General features: G+C 44.1%; 1 long non-coding RNA gene across 1 annotated transcript; it reads left to right on the forward strand.

Annotated features, from left to right (window-relative positions):
* The first annotated feature begins 10,443 nt into the window (after window positions 1-10,443).
* LOC109320967 lies at window positions 10,444-19,475 on the forward strand. Its single transcript, XR_002103904.1, has 3 exons — window positions 10,444-10,530; window positions 17,838-18,078; window positions 18,731-19,475. It is a non-coding gene; the product is annotated as an uncharacterized LOC109320967 (long non-coding RNA).
* Window positions 19,476-20,243: the final 768 nt, after the last annotated feature.

A 20,243-nucleotide genomic window follows, 5' to 3' on the forward strand; every position in this document is an offset into this window, starting at 1 on the left:
GGGAGAAAGCAGTGTTTTGCCAGATGGAAACTGCTGTGGGTGTTAGCAGCAGACTTTGTAATTTAATGGTCTCTGTTCATCCAACTAATAAACAATTTTCTTAAATGACTCTACATTGAATAACTACTCAGACCTAATGGGGTGTTTGAATGGGCTGATGAATACTCTTTAAAAGGTGAATTAATGCATATAACCTTGCCACTCCACAGAAACTGCTCTTCATTGCGCTCCAAGCTGCCAGCTTAATCCATATACAGAGCATTGTTTGTCCTACAATCAGAGCCATTTCTAGTGGCACATTAAAAAAATAATAGGAGGTTATTTATTCACAGGTACTAATTGGAGAGTGAAATAATAGCTTGTGTTGGATCTGCTGTATGCTAGCATAATGTTATCAACATGTAATAACTAGTCTTTTATTCTAAAAACAGTTAATCATTTAACAACTCTTGAAAGAAAGGAGGACATGTTCTCTTCTAGAACTAACAGCAATTATTTGCCTTTTAACCCAACGTATTAAGAAGTTTCTTCCCACACAACTAATCACATTGAAAATATGCACAAAAATTGTGCAATCGAATTGAAAATTCATCTGGCCACTATTTGCACAGGTAGTCACCCTATTTGCATAGCAAAACCTTGTAATTGTCCATACAACTATATGTGTATGTGCATTTTTACTTGAAGAACTTGAGTCTTTTTCTTTCTAATATAATCTCGGGGGGGGTAGGTATAAGTAGATTAATGGGACCTTAAAAAGCTGAGGCTGTAGATGAATTTGTGCTCCCTAAATGGACAGACAAGGTTCTTTGGGTAAATCTGATATCTTGTCTGCCTACGTCCTTAGACCAACATGGCTACAACCTACCCCCCTAAACGGATTCTTTTTTGACTCGTTCTGGTCAGATTCTTAACTACCCCAGCACCCTGGTATTCTATAAAAAATGTTCAATGGACATAATGAGTGACACTATTCAATATAGCGTTGTTACTGCCTGAATGATAGAGATACATCTATAAAGGCTATAATGGAGTTGTTAATGGTTATAATGGAACTGTTAAAAACACTTTTAGAAAAGGTTAACTAATGACAGAAAAAACCAGCCTCAGGTACAGCTCTTCAGAGCTACTAAGAAAACAATGGCTGGTTCATCAGCTAAAGAGAGAAGCTGTCTAGCTGGCTTCATTCAGAGTAGAATGGGATAATCTCCCAAGGACAAACCAGTTGAGTTTTTGGTTGTAGCTATGTTGGTCTAAGGACATAGGCAGGCAAGGTTCTTTGGTTAGACATGGTATCTTTTAATAGACCAACTAAAATAGTTGGAAAAAAGTTCTTAGCAAGCTTTTGGGTGCAGTCCCCCTTACTTTGTTGGTCTAATAAAAGATGCCACATCTAACAAAAGGACCTTGCCCGCCAAAGACAAACATGTTCCTTTGAAGTCAGAAATGTCGAACAAGTTATACCTGACTGAGCTATCAACAGAGCAGGTATGCTTTGGTAAACAAGTATGCCTACCGGTCTCGGTTTCTATTTTATCTCTGCATGGTTTGTGCCTTTGAGTGAAAGAATAAATGCTGCTTTGTTTTCCAGAAGTTGGTTTTGAGTTATGTTAGTAAGCTTTTGTCTCTTTAAACAGAAGGGAAATTCCTATAGGGTTCAAACCCCAGCTTGGACCAGCTGAAGTATTCACACCCGGCACCCAGCAGTCTATACCTCAGTTCCTAATAGTGACCTTTCCAGCCACTGGGAAACACTTGACACACGTTAACGTTCACTCAAGAAGACCTGAAGATGGGAAGCACTGCAGCTGGCCTTATAATCATGGCACATGGTGCTTGAGGACCTTTGGTCCACCTGTCTAAATAATAACATTTCTTAGAAAAATCAAAAATGGTAATGATACTCCATTGCTTGAAGTTTTGAAAGGTATTTGGTTCCTACAGGTGACTATAATTCAGGAACATAGTAGGTTTCTTCCTCTTCTTTCTAACTTGTTTTCAGCAGGTCTAGAATTAAGACAAATGCTCACTCTTGCCCTGCCATGGAACTGTTGAAGCAGCCATGTCTGGACAACATAACTAGATGCTTGACACTGTATACTGAGGTGAGGTTGGGGAATCTAGATATTTTTTGCAATTTCAGAGTAAGTGGGAAGTGGCCTGCAGGAAACTGAGAAAGGTGCTTCTCAGGAGGAAATTTAAGTAGTGGTGGTTCACATAACAGCTTTCCATCACACTGCCATTATAAAGCTTGGGACATTTTTCCTCCTCTCAAATAAGGAAACTGGAAATGTGGGTTCATGCTGAGATTCAGTCACTTCATCGCTTGTTCTGCCACATGTGCTACTGTCCTGTTATTTGCTGTCTATCTCTTTCATATGGTATCAGATATTAACTTCCAAATATATGAGCTACTGACTGGTATTATCTCTCAATATGCAGATTTTGTTTTCTCTATCTGGGCATTTGTAAAGATTGCAGCTTTTGATAGTACTGTGGTGTTTATTGGATGATGCATTCACACAAGGGCTGTCTAAGATGTTCATCTCATACAGTGTTGTTTTGAAGCATCCATATCCAGATCCCAGTCTGTACATAGTTTCATAGTTTCTAGGGTCGGAAGGGACCTGAGTAGATCATTGAGTCCAACCCCCTGCCATGGCAGGAAAAAGTGCTGGGGTCAAACGACCCCAGCAAGGTGTACATCTAGCCTCCGCTTAAAGACCCCCCAGGTAGGAGCCAGCACCACTTCTCTTGGAAGTTGGTTCCAGATCCTAGCTGCCCTGACCGTGAAGTAGCACCTCCTGATATCTAGCCTAAATCTACCCTCTGCCAGCTTGTGACCATTATTCCTGGTCACTCCTGGCGGTGCTCGGGGGAACAGGGACTTCCCCAATGCCTGCTGGTCCCCCCTGACTAATTTGTAAACGGCCACTAGGTCCCCCCTCAGCCTTCTCTTGTGGAGGCTGAACAGGTTCAGGTCAGCTTGACCCATGCTTCTCTGCCAAAGTTGTGCCCAATAGAGGACTCGTATGGTGTTGGTATAAGATGCAGTAGGAATAGGTCTGACTTGTCCCAGCAGTCGGCCACTCTGTTACTGCCCACAGGATTGATTCAGCACCCAGTCTCTTCCAGGAGCTTGTGGGCGTCATGTATAAACGGTTTATGGCTTTTAAGCCTCTTAAGCCTTCATCTATTCAGGTCTTCAGTTAACAGTTGATGGAGCAGGCGATTTTCATCATCTCTTGCCTGTATTCCCAGTAATCATGTTAAGGTCTGTCTTCTTATATTACTTGGTCTAATGCCTGAGAATACAGTGAGTACATCTGTGCGTGTAAGTTTTTCATCCTGTTAGAAGTCTCAGCGCACTGTTAAATGCGATGTCGAGCTTTTCAGTGACAACTTCTGGACTATGCAGGAGCACGACCCTCTGCTGGGGCATATACCATTGCGAGCGCAGAGGTTCTGAGCACTTTGACATTGGCACCCCATGTCACGCTGGCTAAACATCTTCAGGCATCTGTCTGTGCAGAGACGTCACTGCTGACCTTCTGAATGCGATGTTTAGAAGTGAGGAAACAATGTAATGTGACTCCTTGGTAGGCTGGAATATTCTCATGGGCAAGGATGTGTTTGCTTATTCCAATATTCAGCATGCTTCTGAATGCGATGTTTAGAAGTGAGGAAACAATGTAATGTGACTCCTTGGTAGGCTGGAATATTCTCATGGGCAAGGATGTGTTTGCTTATTCCAATATTCAGCATGCTCTTCCAAAAATCTGACTTCCAAAAATCTGGAAAAAGCTGACATCATTGCTATCCTGAAACCCAGCAAACCACCAGAGGATCCAGAGAGCTACCAACCCATCTCACAACTCTGTGTTCCATACAAACTCGTGGAGCATTTAATCCTGAACATCATAGATCCCAAAAGAACAAGCTGGTTGTCAGAAAAAGGTGGTGTACCATTGATCAAGATACTTTACTTATATCTGACATGGAAAATGCATTGAGATGAGGCAGAAAACAAGCCCAGTCTTTAATGACCTTACAGCCTCCTATGATACTGTATGCCACCAAGGCCTCAAAAACATAAACTGACTTCAAGTATGCATTTTCCTCATGAACATGTTCTTCAGCAGATCATTTAAACTCACTACTAGCCAAGGAGAAAAAAGCAGAGTACAAACTCTGACGAATGGAGTCCCCCGGGATCAGTGCTAGCACCAGTACTTTGCAATGTATATACCTCAGACTTCTTGCATATGACATCTAAGTGATACATGTATACTGATGATGTCTCCACAGTAGCCCAAAGAACTGATATGACAGAACTGGAAAAGATACTGAGTACTGACATGGACTCATGGACACTACCTCCACAAGCACCGTTCAAAGTTGAGCATCAATAAATTAGTATCATCCCTTCAACCAGGACAATTGTTGAGCCAAAAGCATGCTGAATTTGCTGCCTCTTCTACTAAAACTCACTGTGGCTGGATGGCACATATTGGAACATTACATAATACTTCTCAGGTTGGAAGGTATTACTAACAGCCATCAAGTGGGTCTCTGACATACAGAGAACCACAGATTTCACAAGAGCCTGGTGCGCTAACCAACCTTTGTTGAGAAGGAAAAGTGGAGAAAAATGGAAGGAGCACTTAAGCCTCTTCATGGAGACAGGTGGTCAGATAGCTTCATAGCAAAGTCTAAACATGTGAGCCCAGAGGATTTGCTTGGAATTGTTGCAAAAGCATTAATTAGAAGAGTGACTGGTTACAGGTGTGTGCGCCTGCATGTGAGAGACAGCAAGCAAGAGAATGGTGCAGTGTGCTTTTTGGAAGGAGGCAAAAAGAGCTTCATTTGGGCTTGATACTTTCTGGAAAGGCAAGATTTATTGTTTTATTCCCTGGTGTTTGTGGTCCAGTGTTCAGGGAAACAGCATCGGGACTGCCACGTACTTTTCCACTACCTTATGTTCAAGAGATTAACTCAGACTAGACCAAGTGCAGACTCTGCACAGTAAGGCTACTGGGATGATCAGAGAGATGGAAGAGCTTATTTTATAAGAGGAGGCAAAAATAGCTTAGGAAAACAAGGACCAAGAGGGAATAAGGATTGCTGTATATAATTATATTCAGGAATGAGATGTGTATAATTACGTCCAGGGAGTGAGAAAATCTATTTAAGCTAAACAGGACATGTTGGCACAAGAAAAAAAGGGCACAAAAACTGACTGTGATTAAATTTAGGCTGGAGATCAGAAGAAAGTTTTCAATGATCAGGGTGTCTGAAGCAGCCTTTCAATTGGACTTTCAGGAGAAAAAAGCTAGGGATTGATACATTTATGAAAGAGCTTATATGAGGTGATGCCAGCACTAGCAGGGACTGGACTCAGTAACCCAGGCTGTCCTTTCCAAGACTTTTTCCCTAAAGGGTCTTAGTGCGAGTTCTCTGCAAGTAAACACGGTAGTTCTTTGGAACAGTCTGATTCACATAATCCTTTTCTCCTCCTGATGGTACTATTATGTGGCAAGGCTTTAAACATTTGCTAACCATCTGGGCCACAGGGAAAATGTGATGAAAAGGACAGCTTGCTAAATTCAAACACAAGAACAACCCAGGACCAGTGATTGTTCCCATCTACATTTCCCCATCCTTTGCTGCATCATGACCACATATTTCCAGAAGCAGAAGCCTCCCCGATGTCTCTGTGGGTGTAAGGTGCGCAGGATCTCTGCCAGGTAGGACGTGAATTCACAGATCAGTAGACCCATGCTTAATTTGCCACTACATGTAGATGCCCAAGGGGAGGGCAGTTTCCTAGGAAATCTCCTGGTTAAATTCAAACAGTGAAAGTTACCAATAGATATGTAGGAAATACTGGTTGATGAAAGAAGGACTGTCTCACAGCAGGTCATTGCTAGTATCCCAATGCTATGCTCTGGCCTGACTAAATAACAACAACAATGAGGAGGAAGACATTCAGGTGCTCTTCTATAGCACTTTTGTTGTGTAATATAAATAAGTAGGTCAGGAGGTTATCGTATGGTTCAGGTCACTTTGTATGTACAAAGTAACTAAATCTCCCATAACCCTTTAAGAAATGTTCAGAGATTTTTTTAATCTGTCACTGACATGCAGCCACCCCTGAGGTGATTGCTTAAAAGTACAAAACAAAACTGCAGAACAATATAAGGGAGGACGCAAAGGTTGAGTGGACCCGGCGAGAGACATTGGGGAGGGGCAATCACTCCAGTGGCGTCCACACTTCTTTTTCAGCCATTGGTAGAAGCAATCAGGATCAATGACATCAGTTACACTTTAAACCAAGAGCTTGCTTGTTCACCTCTGCAAAGAAATGTTTCCTAGATGAGTACTCAGGTTGAAAAGGAATGTGCTTCCTCTGAACAATCAGGTTAATAGCATCCTGTGCATGATCAATAGGTAAGATTTTCTTCCCACGAGCTTCTATCTCTAGAATGAGTTCAAGAATTTCTTCATGTTTAAACTGCTTGCCCAAAAATCTACCTGTTAGGGCAAAAAAATGAACTACCAATACAGGGGCACCAAAGCCTCATGGCTCTGCCTCCTTCACAATTGATAAGAGCAGTAATTTTTTTCTGAATTCTCCTTAGCAGTCTCAGTTACTGTAAAATGGCCATCCCTGCCCACCACTTGATAGCATTGGACTCCTGAATCATGAGAAGAGACTGCTCTGTTATCACCACTGGATGCTATTTTGCAAGCTTTACGAAGTCAAGAGACCACTTTCAGTACTGCTGTAACTTCTCTGCTGGTGTCTGAGGTGAGATACACTAAGGCTCTGTCTACACGTGTAAGTAAAGGCACAGATGGATCTAATGTGTGATCCACACAATTGTGCCTCCTGCCATGTTACAAGTGCATGGCAGGAGGCATGATTGTGGGATGGCACATTAGATCCAATTGCGATATTTCTCAGTCCAGGGCTTTCCCTGCATTGGCAAGAAGCAAGCTCCCACAGCTGGAAGCCCCCTTTGCTTTGGGGGGGCTTCCAGCTGTGGGGTCCACACCAGCCAGGGCCAAGAGACCCCGTGGCTGACAGAGCTTCTGGTCCCAGCTGGTCCTCACACAACCAGGACCAAGAGTCCCAACACTGATGGGGATCTGGCTCCAGCTACACCTCACATGAGGCACAGCTGAGACTGGAAGCCCCCTCAGTTGCAGGCCTCTTGGTGCTGGCTGCAAGTGAGGAACTGGACCGACAGCCTGGTGTGGCCTGGTGGTTTCACACACCTCACCCCCCAGCCTTAGGCATCACAGCAGCTTCCATCTCCTGGGCTTGGATTTTTACACTGAGCAAGGTGTATCCCAATGGCTGGGATCCCTGTCAGGTGAAGGGGCTCCTGGCCATAGGGGAGACCTTGCTACATGTGCAAATTTAAAACTCAATAGCAACCAGCTATAAAGTTAGTATATATTTCAAGGTCTAACTTTATAGCTGGTTGGAGCCTTTTATTGTGTGGTAGCTACTTTGCATGTGTAGCTGGTCTTATGGTAATTGTGCCATTAACCAGTTAATTGTGCAATACCTGTAATGTGTAGAGGGGACCTATTGCTGGGGTAGGGGGATTTGTATGGAGAATTTACCATTTGCTGCTAGGACTGTGCCATTTACCTCCTAGAGAACAGAAACAATGGAGAGTCCTTAATCTTTGATCCCATTCAACTGAAAGCATCTTGGAGCAACGGCATGACTAAAGCCTAGAAAAAGCAGTCTAACCAAGCTTGTTGGAAAGGGCTTCAGCTTGGAGAGTGGAATATCCCCAAACAGGAGAACAAAAACATTGGGCGTTAACACTTGGTCTTAAAATCCAGATCCTGAGCTGCTCAGGGAACAGTCAGAGACACAGGAGGTTTTGGGCAAGAGAGAGGAACAAAAAGGGGTAAACTTTTGTAGCTTGCGGGAGCCCTTTTTTACTGAGTGACCAGCCAAGATCAAAAGACGCTGACCTGGAGGCTGGTAGGAGGGAAACTTCTGACTGTGACTCTATGATTTGCATGAGAAGCATGACCTGGCTAAAGGGATCCTGGGCTCTTGAAGGACTCTAAAGAGAATGCTGCAGAGTAGTGATGAGGAACCTGGCACAGGGAGACATGGAACATTTAATTTAATTTTGTCTGGATCCATGTGTTGTTTGTGATATCTAATGTTATTGTATTTAGACATGTTTGTAAAGCTGCTTCTTCTATTTGCTTTTTCTGTGCTGTGCCCCTGAAGAAGTAGATTTGAACCCAAAGTTTCCATTAGATGGAGCTCTGGAAAGGAAGTGTGTGTTGCATTGGGAGGGGATCAACAGTGCCAGTCCTGAAACCTGTTGTAGGAGTACTAGACACAGGGCTTGTCCAACGCCAGGGGTTATGTCCTGGGGAGTGTGGGGCTCAGCTTGCCGTACTCTATGTAAGTCTGCTGACATGCTCTAGAGCCACGGGGTTGTCCTGGACTCATCCCTAGGACCCACTAGGCATGTCTACATGAGATGCTACTGCACAGTGGTTACTGCTCATTTATTTAGTACACATACCCACACCCTCCCACACTCCCACCCCAACCACATACCCTGCACCCACACCCCCTCCACACCCATCTCCTACCCACCATACCCACTTCCCACACACAACATCCCCATACCTGACCATACACAATAAGACTGTATTTTGAGCTGTTATGCAATCACCTCTAGATACACTATGCAAACTCACATAAATCAAGACAAAAATATTTTTGTAATAAAATAAATTATAGTAGATGCTAGATTTTTTTTAGTACATAATTTGTTGTTTTTTTTCTGGTTTCAAGATGGCAACCCCCGCCCTCCCAAAACAAGTACTTCTGGAGCAACAGGAGGGACTTCTGGTGGCAAAGGTCAAGGGCTAGGGGCAGGACTTCTGTTCCCAAGATAGTAGGAAAGGGGCAGGGCACCTATCAAGGCGTGAGGCTACCTTTGCAGCCCTCAACAGCTCACCAAAACTCATTAAGTGGCCCTTCAGCAGAAATAATTGCCCACCCCAGCTTAAGATCTTTTCTCAACTGAACAAAAGTATTTAAGCCATTTATCTATATGCTTATTTATTGAAGACATGAAATATTATATATATATGCACATATCATCCTGTGCAGCGTGACATTCTAATGTTTTCTAAAATGATTAGTTTTTTACATTATTCATCTCTAAACTGTGGCTGTTCATCATGGGAGTTGTTATTCAATTGATTTGACAGCTCACCTTTTCAATGAGAGAACATGTAGAGTGAAATAGGAGTACAAGACTGCACTGAAGTCTATAGCAGAACCCTCCTGATTTTACCCATTGTTTAGAAAAGCTTGACAGAAGAGAAGCAGCTTCAATTTCCCTCTCCTGTCTTCTAGAAAAATATTTGATACTGCTTTTATGACACCACATGGTGGACAATCTTCTACATTTATTTAGTTAACTTTTGGAAATTACCTTTGCTGTTAAAAATGTGTACCATTTCTGGTTTCAGCTTCTAGAGACTCCTACACCCTTGTTAGACCTTTGCATAGCAAACTAACAACCGTTTTATTCTGGTTATCTTCTGCCTTTTACTATAAGCAAGTTGCCTCTCTGCAGGGTGTAATCTGTGATTGATCCTAAAGCAGGAGGCATGTTCTCCAAACTTTATGTCATTCACAGCTCTTTTCTGGATCTTCCAAAACTCTTTCCAACTATGTGGTTTGTTGTCTCATTTGGTGTCCCTACCTAAAAACAAAGTGTTGTATATAGAGGCAATACTATCTCTAGTAGACTTGCTTGATAGTCCCTTGATAATACCAGGGTTTGAATTACACTCCGACTCTTGGTAGGATCTGCGGCAGTGGCAGCTGGAAGAGGGAAGGAGCCCCTGCTGCTGCCACCGCAGCCTGAGCTGCTTAGAAAGATGCAGGCTGGGTCAGGAGCTCTCATCTCCTATGGGGGGCTCTTGGCTCTTATGTGGGGGCTTGTGGGGAGCTCTCATCTCTCATGGGGGGCTCAGACCCATATGTCAACCCCTGGATAATACACACATGAGGATTGCTGCACCAGTTAGTGCAGATATGGCATCGAGATTCAGTAGCGAAACTGGAGGGTAAGGTGAGAGTGGGGAAGAAGAGCTGCCCTACTGTGCCTCTGCCTAGAATCCCCTTCAGTGTAGGGTGAGCATATGTCCTGTTTTAGTTGGGACAGTCTCGGATTTTAGACGCTGGTCCCAGCCAGCTGCTGGGAATTATAATGGGTGTCCTAGAAAGACAAGGGCACAGTCTGGTCAGGAGTTGGAGCAGTGCAGAGTGCCTTGCAGGTGGGCAGGGCAGGCACTGCTGCCTGCTTGACATGCCGACCCAGCCGCGCTAACTTGTGACAGGGTGGGGTGGGTGGAGGATGGGCAGTGTCCCAGATTTCCTAGGTGTTGTCCCCATTTTCCAGGATCTCCATATGGTCAGCCTACTTCAAAGTCCCTACTTTCTGGTGTGTGGCTCTTTATCCTGTAAGTGTGACCTTCATTCTATTTCTCAACATGAGATGTTGCACCTGACAGTATTAAAATGTTGTTTGCTTTCAGCTTACCTAGTGATCCAGATCACTCAGCCACATGGCCTCATAGCTATTTACCAGCACTCCACTTTGTGTGCTATCTTCAGTGGCTGCAACTGGATCGTTTTACATTTTCTTCCAGTTTATTGATAAAAACAGTGATTAACACTAAACTAAGAACTGATCCCAGCAGGGCAGCAATAAAAAGACACCCAGCCATTTAGGATACCACACTAACAATTTCATTCTGGGGTATCTCACTTTAGCCCACTTAAATTATGTTACATATTGATTTTATGTAGTACTATCTTTTTTTTTTTAAATCAAAATGTACCTTATTTCCTCAAAACTCTTACAGAAACCTACAGAGCAAGTAGATGTAATTTGGAGTGGATGATTCCTCAGAGTTATGATTAATTTGATAATTAGACTTGTCAAAATGTAATTACAGCACAATTTGTAATATATAAAATTAATTGACAATGTGTGAAATTAATTATAGTAGTAATAATGGGACACACCAATATGCTTTTATTAGTAGTATTAGTTAATAATATAAAATATATAGATACTATTCATTAACTGCAATAAAATCATTAATTAACTGGCCATATTCCCCTGACCATATTTGCTAATATGAATAAAACATTAGACAAGTCTAGGGGGAGGCTTTTTTCAAGATAATTTATTACATTTCTAGCAAGGCTAGGAGCTTGGGAGAAAGAAGAAAAAAACAAGGTTGCCCCCTTGCAAAGTGACCAGAAATCCATAGTAGTTCTGTGACAAGAATACTGGTAACAGCAGAGCTTCGAGACCATGGTGCTTGCACTTCTCACAAGCCTGTGCAAATGCATTTTAAAAGAAGCAAGGTTGTTGCAGCTGCTGATGCACTGATACACAGTGACAGGCTGACTTGGTGGATAGATGCAGCAGGTCCCCTGCATGAAAATGGGTTTACCAGTGACAGACTCACATTCATAAAAATGCCTGGGCCTTTAACTTGAAAAGCAAGGTGGGCGGTTAAGTACCCACAGCCTTTTAAATGTATTTTTAACGCAGGGCAAGTATGCCAAAATGTGCAAGTGAAATATATTTTTTAACAAGTCTGTAGGAAATTTATTTAAATGATGTTATGCTGTTATGGCACCATCAGCAAAGTCACTGCTGGGCTTGTGGAATGATTTAATAGACCTTGGAAATCTCAGATATGGATATATTTTAGGACCAACAACACTTTCTGCCACATTGATGTGTTACCCAGGTTTATAAAGGGTAACAATCTACAGTATTATGCAAGTATTGGTGGCAGACATATTGCTGTTTTCACTGTGATGAAAGCTACTTCTGGGGGGAAGTTTTTGATCTACTTCAAGAAAAGTTAAGGAAAGAGAGCAGTGCTTTGTGTGATGGCTCGGTTGGCACAGTAAATCAAACAGCTGAGTGGAAGCCTGTCAACACTCCAGCATTCAGGTACAAAGGAAATCATTACTCTTTATTGAAGGTGAGAGAAAAAATGAATGGTGAAGTCTTCTTTATCACTTTATCTAGCAAGGCAAACAGTGGGCTTTTCCCACAAAACACCAGTTTGGAATACAGTCTACAACAGTAGTTAAGTTGTGGACATCCAGGGGTCCTTGAAGTCAGGTTAATAGAAGTTAAGTTTTGCAGTCATAGTATCCGTGATGGCACCCTTTTTTAAATGTCTGCTGGGACTAAGAAATAGTCTGTTAGCATAACTGGGCTAGTCAACCATACCAAATTACTGGAACGTATGAACAGAGCTGCAGTTAGTCAGCTCGGTCCTCCTGAGTTTGTCATGATCTATGAACCTGCAGGTAGAACAGGTAGATTTGAAACTTCCAGAGGTACTTGTACATTTTCTGCCACCAAGGAACTAGCCAATATTTTGGAGGTATCTTCTGTTCACACAAGAAAAGTTCCGTTGCTTAAAGATACGGGGGAGGGGGTGTTGTTTTTGTATCTACTTGTGGATATTGTAAAATAATAGATTGTGAGAGACTTTTCTGCACCCATCCTAGAAAGAACAATGTGTTTATCAGCATCCATAGGTGATGCATGGGGGAGGTGGGGGGAGGACGTGCCCTCCTTAAGATTGGCAGCCGCCGAAGCCACTGCTGGCTTCTGTGGGCAGATGCCACTTGCACCCCACCCCCCAACTGTTGCCAACGTGGCCAGTGGCATTTAAAAATCTATGAAACCTGTTGAACACCTATAAGACACATTGCCTCAAGACACTGAGAACAACTTAACCTGCCACAAGTAAAGCAGGCAGGTGAGGATACTGTCAATGTCCTGCCATTCCTAGGGTTATCAAATACACTTGATTCACAGTATGTAGATATGGGTATCATCCAGCCATCTCATATCCCCAGTGAACTGTCGCACTAATAGGGATTTCTTGGACAAAACCTGTTTCCTACTGACTGGTTCTCAGATGACAGGCGGTTCTGGATGCACAGTGGTCAACACCCACCCACTCACGCAACCAGGCAAACACTGGGTTGCTGTGTACCTAACAAAGCGCAGCCAAGTGAGAGGGTTTTTAATTTTCCCCTCCGTTAACAAGGCTACTTTCTCCAAACAAGTAATATGACATTTTGAAGCAAAAATGCCTGCAAAGCCATATGGTAAAATAGACAATCATAAGATCTCCACCCTGTTGCCTGCAGATATTACTGTGTGGAGGTAGGGTTTGTTAGGTTTTTTTTAACATCATCATAGCAAGTACTTATCTTTTAAACAGATTCTGAAACCAAATTCTAAGCATTTTAGTGCAAAACAGTTGAAAGGTGATGTGATTTGTAAAAAGTAAGTCTAAAAGCTTGAATGTGTAGACCCGCTCAAAGCATGGTTCAAGAAGCCCAGACATATGCTTCTGCCATGACTTCCATCATTTTTTTTTTTACAATATGTGTCCCTTGTTGGGTTGGGTTTGAAAGATAAACTGGTGTCTATCTTTTATTATTTTTTCCTTTTACCACCATCAGTTCAAAGACATTAAACCTAGATCAGGGTTGGGTGAAGTCCAACTCATGGGCCAGATTGGGCCTGCAGTAGACTCCATTTCCCAGCAGCCCCTGCTCGCATCCCTGCAACCGGTTTCTATGGAGAACCCAGCAGCGGCAGCACTGTGAGAGCACAGGGCCAGGGTTTCCAGGAAGACCAACCCCAGCAGCACTGGCAGGGTACGCAGCTGGGTGGGGAGCTGCTCCAGGGCCAGGGTCTTGTGGTGGTGACAACATGGTCTGGAGCCAGGGCAAAACCACAACCCACTGCCCCCATGCCCCAGGCAAGGGTGTGCAGGCAGCAGATTATAGCTCTACCCTGGCTCTGGATCACACTTTCACTGCCACAGGATCCCGACCCTAGAGCACCTCCCCACTCAGCTGTGCACCCTCCATGAGGGCTGTGCACCCTCCTTGAGGACTGAGATAAGCCAAGCTAGGAGAAGATCAACAAGTGCATCAATGAAAAAAGGGCCGGGAGGTCATTGAGAAGGCTGAGAGGAGTCATCGATGCTAATGATCTGCAGCAATCCCACATGACTGTTTGGGGTGGTCTCCTGCTATCACCGCCCCGCCACTGCTGGGGTCTCCCATGGAAACTAGCCACAGCAACACAGGTAGGGGCTGCTGGGAAATGGAGTCCAGCCGCTGGCCAGATCTGCCATTTTGCCCACCCCTGACCTAGATAGTCAAGTTGAATAGTGAAATATAGATTAAAAATGATTAAAGCAAGAATGGAATTATTAAGGATTTCAAACCTCAACCTTTCAAAGGGAGACCAACTCGACCTTTTAGGACTTAAGCCATCTTCAGTGTTTAGGAGACAAAAAAGTAAGTGGCAGTAAAGCCTCTTAATCAAGTCTTGAGTCTGGAAGACATTTTCAGATGTTATCAATGTTGCCTATAATAAAGAAGTGTGCTCAGTTCAGCCACAGCTTTCAGAAAAACATCCCAGCCTTAAGTTGTGCATTTGGTACAGACAAGATAAGCCTGACTGATTCCCTTGACTAAATCAAACACGCTGGATCCTTTAACAACTGACATTTTGTACACAAAGCCCCCTTAACATGCCAAGAAGAAATGTTACTTTTATTCTGGTTCAATATATGTAATGATAGTTGGACATTTTTATTTTAATGCTTATTCCCAAGATCCAACCCTTCCAGAATAACTTGGTCGTGATTCTTTGATGTTTCTAGGAGTTTGTGAGTCACCCTATTTTCCTATTCTGGTAGGAAGAGACATCTTTTTCCTTTCTCCACATAACCTAATACGTGTAGGCTAGCTATTTTTGAAGCACAGCTGTGTAAAGTTTAGCTCTTTCATATTCTGTTAAACCTGCTCTTTGGAGAATGTCCTTCCTTTCAGCACCCAGTAAGCATATCATGTTTTTGTCTGCACTTGGAGGAGCACTTAATTGCTCAAGCTGGTACCTAGGCACGACAGTCCCACCCCAAATATTCAGTTAATTAGTCAAAAGCCCTGTTATCAATTGTAAGCAAAACTTAACTATGGTATGATGAAACCTCTGGTTAGGCTGTTGCACCAGTTGCTTCTTTCTTGTGAAAGAGAACCTTTTATTAGACAGAGCTCTTATGAATTTCCATCGCTCTTTTAGCAGACACAATTGCTTCTGTGTCAAAGCTTTATAGTGCTGTGTTTCCCTTTATAGTGTTAAGAGCTATTTCTCAGATGGCCATTAGTAAGGCATCAGAGACTGAACCCAGTGGAGCCTTCCTCTGTTCTGGAGGTGGAGCAGTGGGGGAGTGAATGGATTTGATAAGAAGCTTTGAAAAGGGCAGGTTTCTCTTCACACTACCAGGCATGTTATCAGATAGCAGTTCTAAAATAAGCCTGTCAATAATCTATATTTTTTCTATAGAGTGTGTGTGGGGTGGGAGGAGTGGGGAGGAAGGTGTTTGTGCACATGTGCACCCTTCTTTCCTCCTTTTCTTCCATTCCCCAAAGTATAAATTACTGTCTAGTCTGGTGAGAAAATCTTGTTTTTACATCTATAACTTTCTGGTGTAGAAGCATTTAAATCTTTCACCAGGTAAACTTAAGGCTTTTTGATAGCATCTTCAAAACGTTCTAGATGAGGGGTGGGCAATTATTTTGGGTGGAGGGCCGCGTACTGACTTTTGGCAAGCCATTGAGGGACTCATGACATACAGCCCAGGGCAGATTAATATTAATTTTCTAAATTTTTTAAGGGCCCCGCGGGCCGCATGGAATGGCTTGGCAGGCCACATCTGGCCTGCGGGCCACATTTTGCCCACCACTGGGATTTGCCAGGGTATGGTTTCCATGACAGGGTCACTACCTGTAACTTCCCTCCAGGGTTCTTAAAAATTACTGTACACTTGGGCTAGGTACAGACGTTACACTTAACACACATTAAGCGTGCAGAAAGTGCTTTACAGCCATAACAGAACAGCCGTTCACAGCACATAAAGTGCTTTAAAAATGGTGGATCCCATCGTGGATGGATGTGGTATCAGAGTAAAGTGCTTTTGGTTAGAACACTTTATCAAACGGCTTTACCACATCCAGCATCAACTGAGGTGGGTCGTGTTCCCCGACAGCCTAGGGGCCCCTCGCTGGGCAGCTTGCTAGTCTTATCTGTGTAGAAAAGCACCAGCACAGCCCTGCCCTGGGCTGTCACAGAGAGGAGACTGAAAAGCCTCTGTCTCCACCCTGCATGGCTGAGTAGGGGGTGGGAGGAATGCATCCCCGCCTGCCATGAAGGCCCCCCACAGCTTGCTGGCTCAGGGGTCAGGGAAGGAATGGGCTAGGTCCATGTGGTGGTGGGGGGGTCTCTTCCCCCACCCCCCTGCCCAAGACTTCAGACAATTTTAGTGAACAGCTGCAGCATGAGGCTGCTTGGCCTGACTTTTGGCTGTGCTTGGAACTGGGGGTGGGGGAAGAAGGCCTCCTGCCATGTGGACCCAGCCTGCCTGCCACCAAGACCTGATCCAGCAATCTGTGGGAGAGTGCAAGGCACAGGGGCTCCCTTCTCTCCCCAACCTCCCCCTACCCCAACCTCTTGACTGCTACAGCCAGGAACTGCAAGCACAGGGGCTCTGCTGTCCCCACCTCTCTCCCCACCCAGCTGCTACTGACAGTTGCCAGCTGGTGGTGGGAGCAGGGCTGGAGAGGAAGGTGCATCTGTTCTGTTCTGTTCTATTCAGTCCTGCTCTAATGTATAGTCTTTAAGTAAAGCTCAATAGAACACTTCTGCCAGGGGCTTTTTGAATGTCTGTATTTAGCCTTAGTGTTCAGGTTAATTGTGAAGTTTTTCCCTCTCCAACGCCCTCTGACCCCAGGCACAATATATTCCAAACAGCATACGTAATACTCGGATTCTGGTAGTGCACATCCTTGGTAAAGACTGTCTCAGTTTCAGCCCTTTCATAAACAGAGTCCAACAAATCATCTATAATGATCACACTTATTTTATTGAGTGGTGTAGCAGGGGCTCAGCTTAGGCCTGTACTTATTGGGATGGCAGCTGCCGGCACACCTCACAGCCAGCAGATCCCCAGCCGGGCTTGCAGGTAAAGCTCCCATGCTCCCAGGGCAGACTCTGCTGTGCTGCTGGACAGGCAACCAGTGCCTGGAAGCATTCCCTGGGCTCTGCACCCAGATCAAGGTGGGGATCAGAACCCCAGCCCCACAGGGGCTCAGACTGCAGCCCAGAGAGGGAGCAGGCAGCTGGTGCAGAAAGCGCTGCCTGGGGCCTGGAGGCAACAGCTGCAGGGGATAATGAGCCCCCGGGGTGTTAACCCGCTGGCAGCAGCCAGGCATGTGGGAGTGGGCAAGGGGCTGGATTGGCTTATGCTGGCTCAGAAACCCCTATGTAAGTTTGTATTGACCCTAGGATGGGGGGAACACATGGACAGATGAGGGCTATCTTCATGTTTCCCTATGGAGGCAGGAGATTTTGCAGGGATGTTGAGCATCTGAGCTTCCCAAACTGATGTTGGATCATCATGCTGCCAGGAGAAGCCACGTACCTATAGGGACTAAGCTGGGGTTTGTGACTCCCCTGGCCCCACATTAATCATGGAGACTGCCTAGGACAGGCAGGCTCATACAGACTGAGCAAGTACAGGACAACTCCTGTGGGACTGGGATTGCTTGAGGAAGGAAGACCAAGGTGTCCAGAGGATGAAAGAAGAGCCTAGGGCACGGTCATTTGTGTTCTTATTGGTTTATTTGCTTCTTTACATAGACCATGCCCAGCTGATCCTGACCTTGCAGTAAAATCTAGTGAGAATAGCTGAAACACACTGACTCTGGAAAACCTGGCTGCTTCTTTCTCCACCTGACCTGCAAGGCAGTCACTCTGGACAGCCAGATGTGAGTGTCTAGCACCAGCTAGAACCCTGAGTGGAAAGGGTGGGATATAGGGGAGGAGGAGCCCCACATAAGACATTGACCTATGCCAACTTCAGCCAACTGTCTTTGAGCAGGTGTTACCTCCTTATACTTCTTTCCAACTACATCAAGTCATGGCAGGCAAGATCTGAAAGCAAGAGTGAGACAAATGTTGAGTGTGTGGCACACAGGCCCCATCCCAGTGCAGCTCCTTAGCCTGGGTCTCTTATAAGTGGCAACAACTGGTCATTATTAAATGTGTGAGGCAAATCCTCAATACATTTGAGAGATTTGCAATTCTTTAGATGTTAGCTATAAAACTGCATGAGAATCTTGGGCATCACCAAGTTTACCCAGTGTTTTTCAGCAGTTTTTTGATAAAGAAATTGTCCCTGCAATTGCTTAGTCCCAGAGCAATAACTATAAAAGGTGTTTCCACAATCTGGCCATTCTTAAAACCACAAGTTATTATTTTTAAAGCTTTTATGATGACCCTTTTATCATAAGTGACTTTCTGTTGAATATTGGATATTGGTTTGGTTTTATTTCATTCTTTTAAGCATCGCTGTCTCTATTAGTCACCAACTTTGGGTCCCTATGATGGACAATTGTTGCACATGTGCTTCACAGTGGAATGATCAATGGGACCCAGGCAACATGAACTAACCCCCTCAAAATTGGTTTCTTCACTGTTACTCACATACCTTTTTAATTTTCATGCAGACCTCTGATGTTTTGTACCTGTAGGATTTTGGCTTTGCTGCCACCACCTTTGTGATGTGCCAATCTGGTGGAATCTTGCTTCTCAGCTTCCCCAGGGGAGGGTTCATTTTTGTTGCTCATAAGCAGCACAAAATCTGATACAGATTGTGATCCTGGGACTGGCCAAGGAAACTGTATGACTCCAGGTAGATGCCAGCAGTGGTGACAGCAGCTATGAAAACACTGATATTTTCACAGATTGTGGGATGCACTCTTACATCCAATATACATGAGCTGTTTCCTCATCAATAAATGCAGAAACCCCCCCCCCCCTCATAAAATGGCAAGTGAGGAGGGAAGTTGAGTTTGTCAGGATTTCTTCCAAGGCTTCTGTTTGATCTGTCTGAGTTTCCCCCACAGGGAGTTCATAAGCAGGGTAGTAAATTTGCTTTTAGCTCAGTTCACTCTTTTGATCTCTGCATAAAAGAATGCCTTCTTCCTTACAGAAACTAATGCATTGATTTACTTTTCTTCCCCTGTCTGTACTCTGGTTGGGAAATCCTAATGCCTCTTTTTTCTGTCTGAGGTATAGTCTGTATTTGGCAAACAGCTTATTTGACCTCTCAGGGAAATGTCAAATATTATGGATTTTGGACACTGTGGACTCATCTTCTATAGACAAGGCTAATTTCACAGTGCACCAGAGGCCAGTGATAGGCCCGTCCTCTTCAGCATAGTGGACAAAGTGGCCAAGGCTACCTTTGCTTGAACTCCACACAGGCCAGGCACAGAGGGAGGGTGTCCTGCAGTTCACATTAATTCTTACAGCTAGCTGCGTTCTTCATTGACGCACGAGCCGAGTGATCCACCGCTAAGAGTTGTCCGGTTTGTGTTGCCACAGGCCTCTTTTCCGTGGTATGCCAGCTCGCCCCAGGGCAGAAGCCATCTATCCCAAATGACAGCCAAGGGTAAAAAGAGCCCTCCTGGCAGATATACTTTAATTTGGAGAGTTCCAACGAACTCTGTGAGCATGGTAGATTGCTTGTAAATGAATGCAGGGTGCTCAGTTGGGTCCTCCTGGATCCTGTTGATATATCAGCGCAGTTTCTTCAAACGGATGATGGGAGTAGCCAGTTTCTCTCTTTCTCTCTCTCTCTTTTCTTTCCCTGGGAAAAACGCATGGGTGAGGGTGTTAACATTTAATCCTGTATGCAGCCTTGTGGACTGTGGCATGATGTTATTTGAGTTACTTGAGCACAGCAACATCATGGGTCATGATTATTAGAATGGTCTTTCACGGCCAGAGCAGTGTTGGGAGCAATTCTTTTTTTATATAAAGAAAGTATTGCTTCTCATGTAACTTTCTTATCCAATCCAGAAAGGTCTGCATCAGTGAGTTTCTCTCTGACTACAACAACCATCATGCCTACCACGTAGTGGATATTTCCACACTTATTTAAATCTACTAGGAACATCTCTTATGATAAATGATCTAGTTATAAGTCTTCATTTTTCACTCCCACCTGTGTTTTTTATAATAATCATAGTGATGCATAAC

This window comes from Crocodylus porosus, unplaced genomic scaffold (assembly GCF_001723895.1).
Source record: "Crocodylus porosus isolate Cpor-Errol unplaced genomic scaffold, CroPor_comp1, whole genome shotgun sequence".
NCBI lineage: Eukaryota > Metazoa > Chordata > Crocodylia > Crocodylidae > Crocodylus > Crocodylus porosus.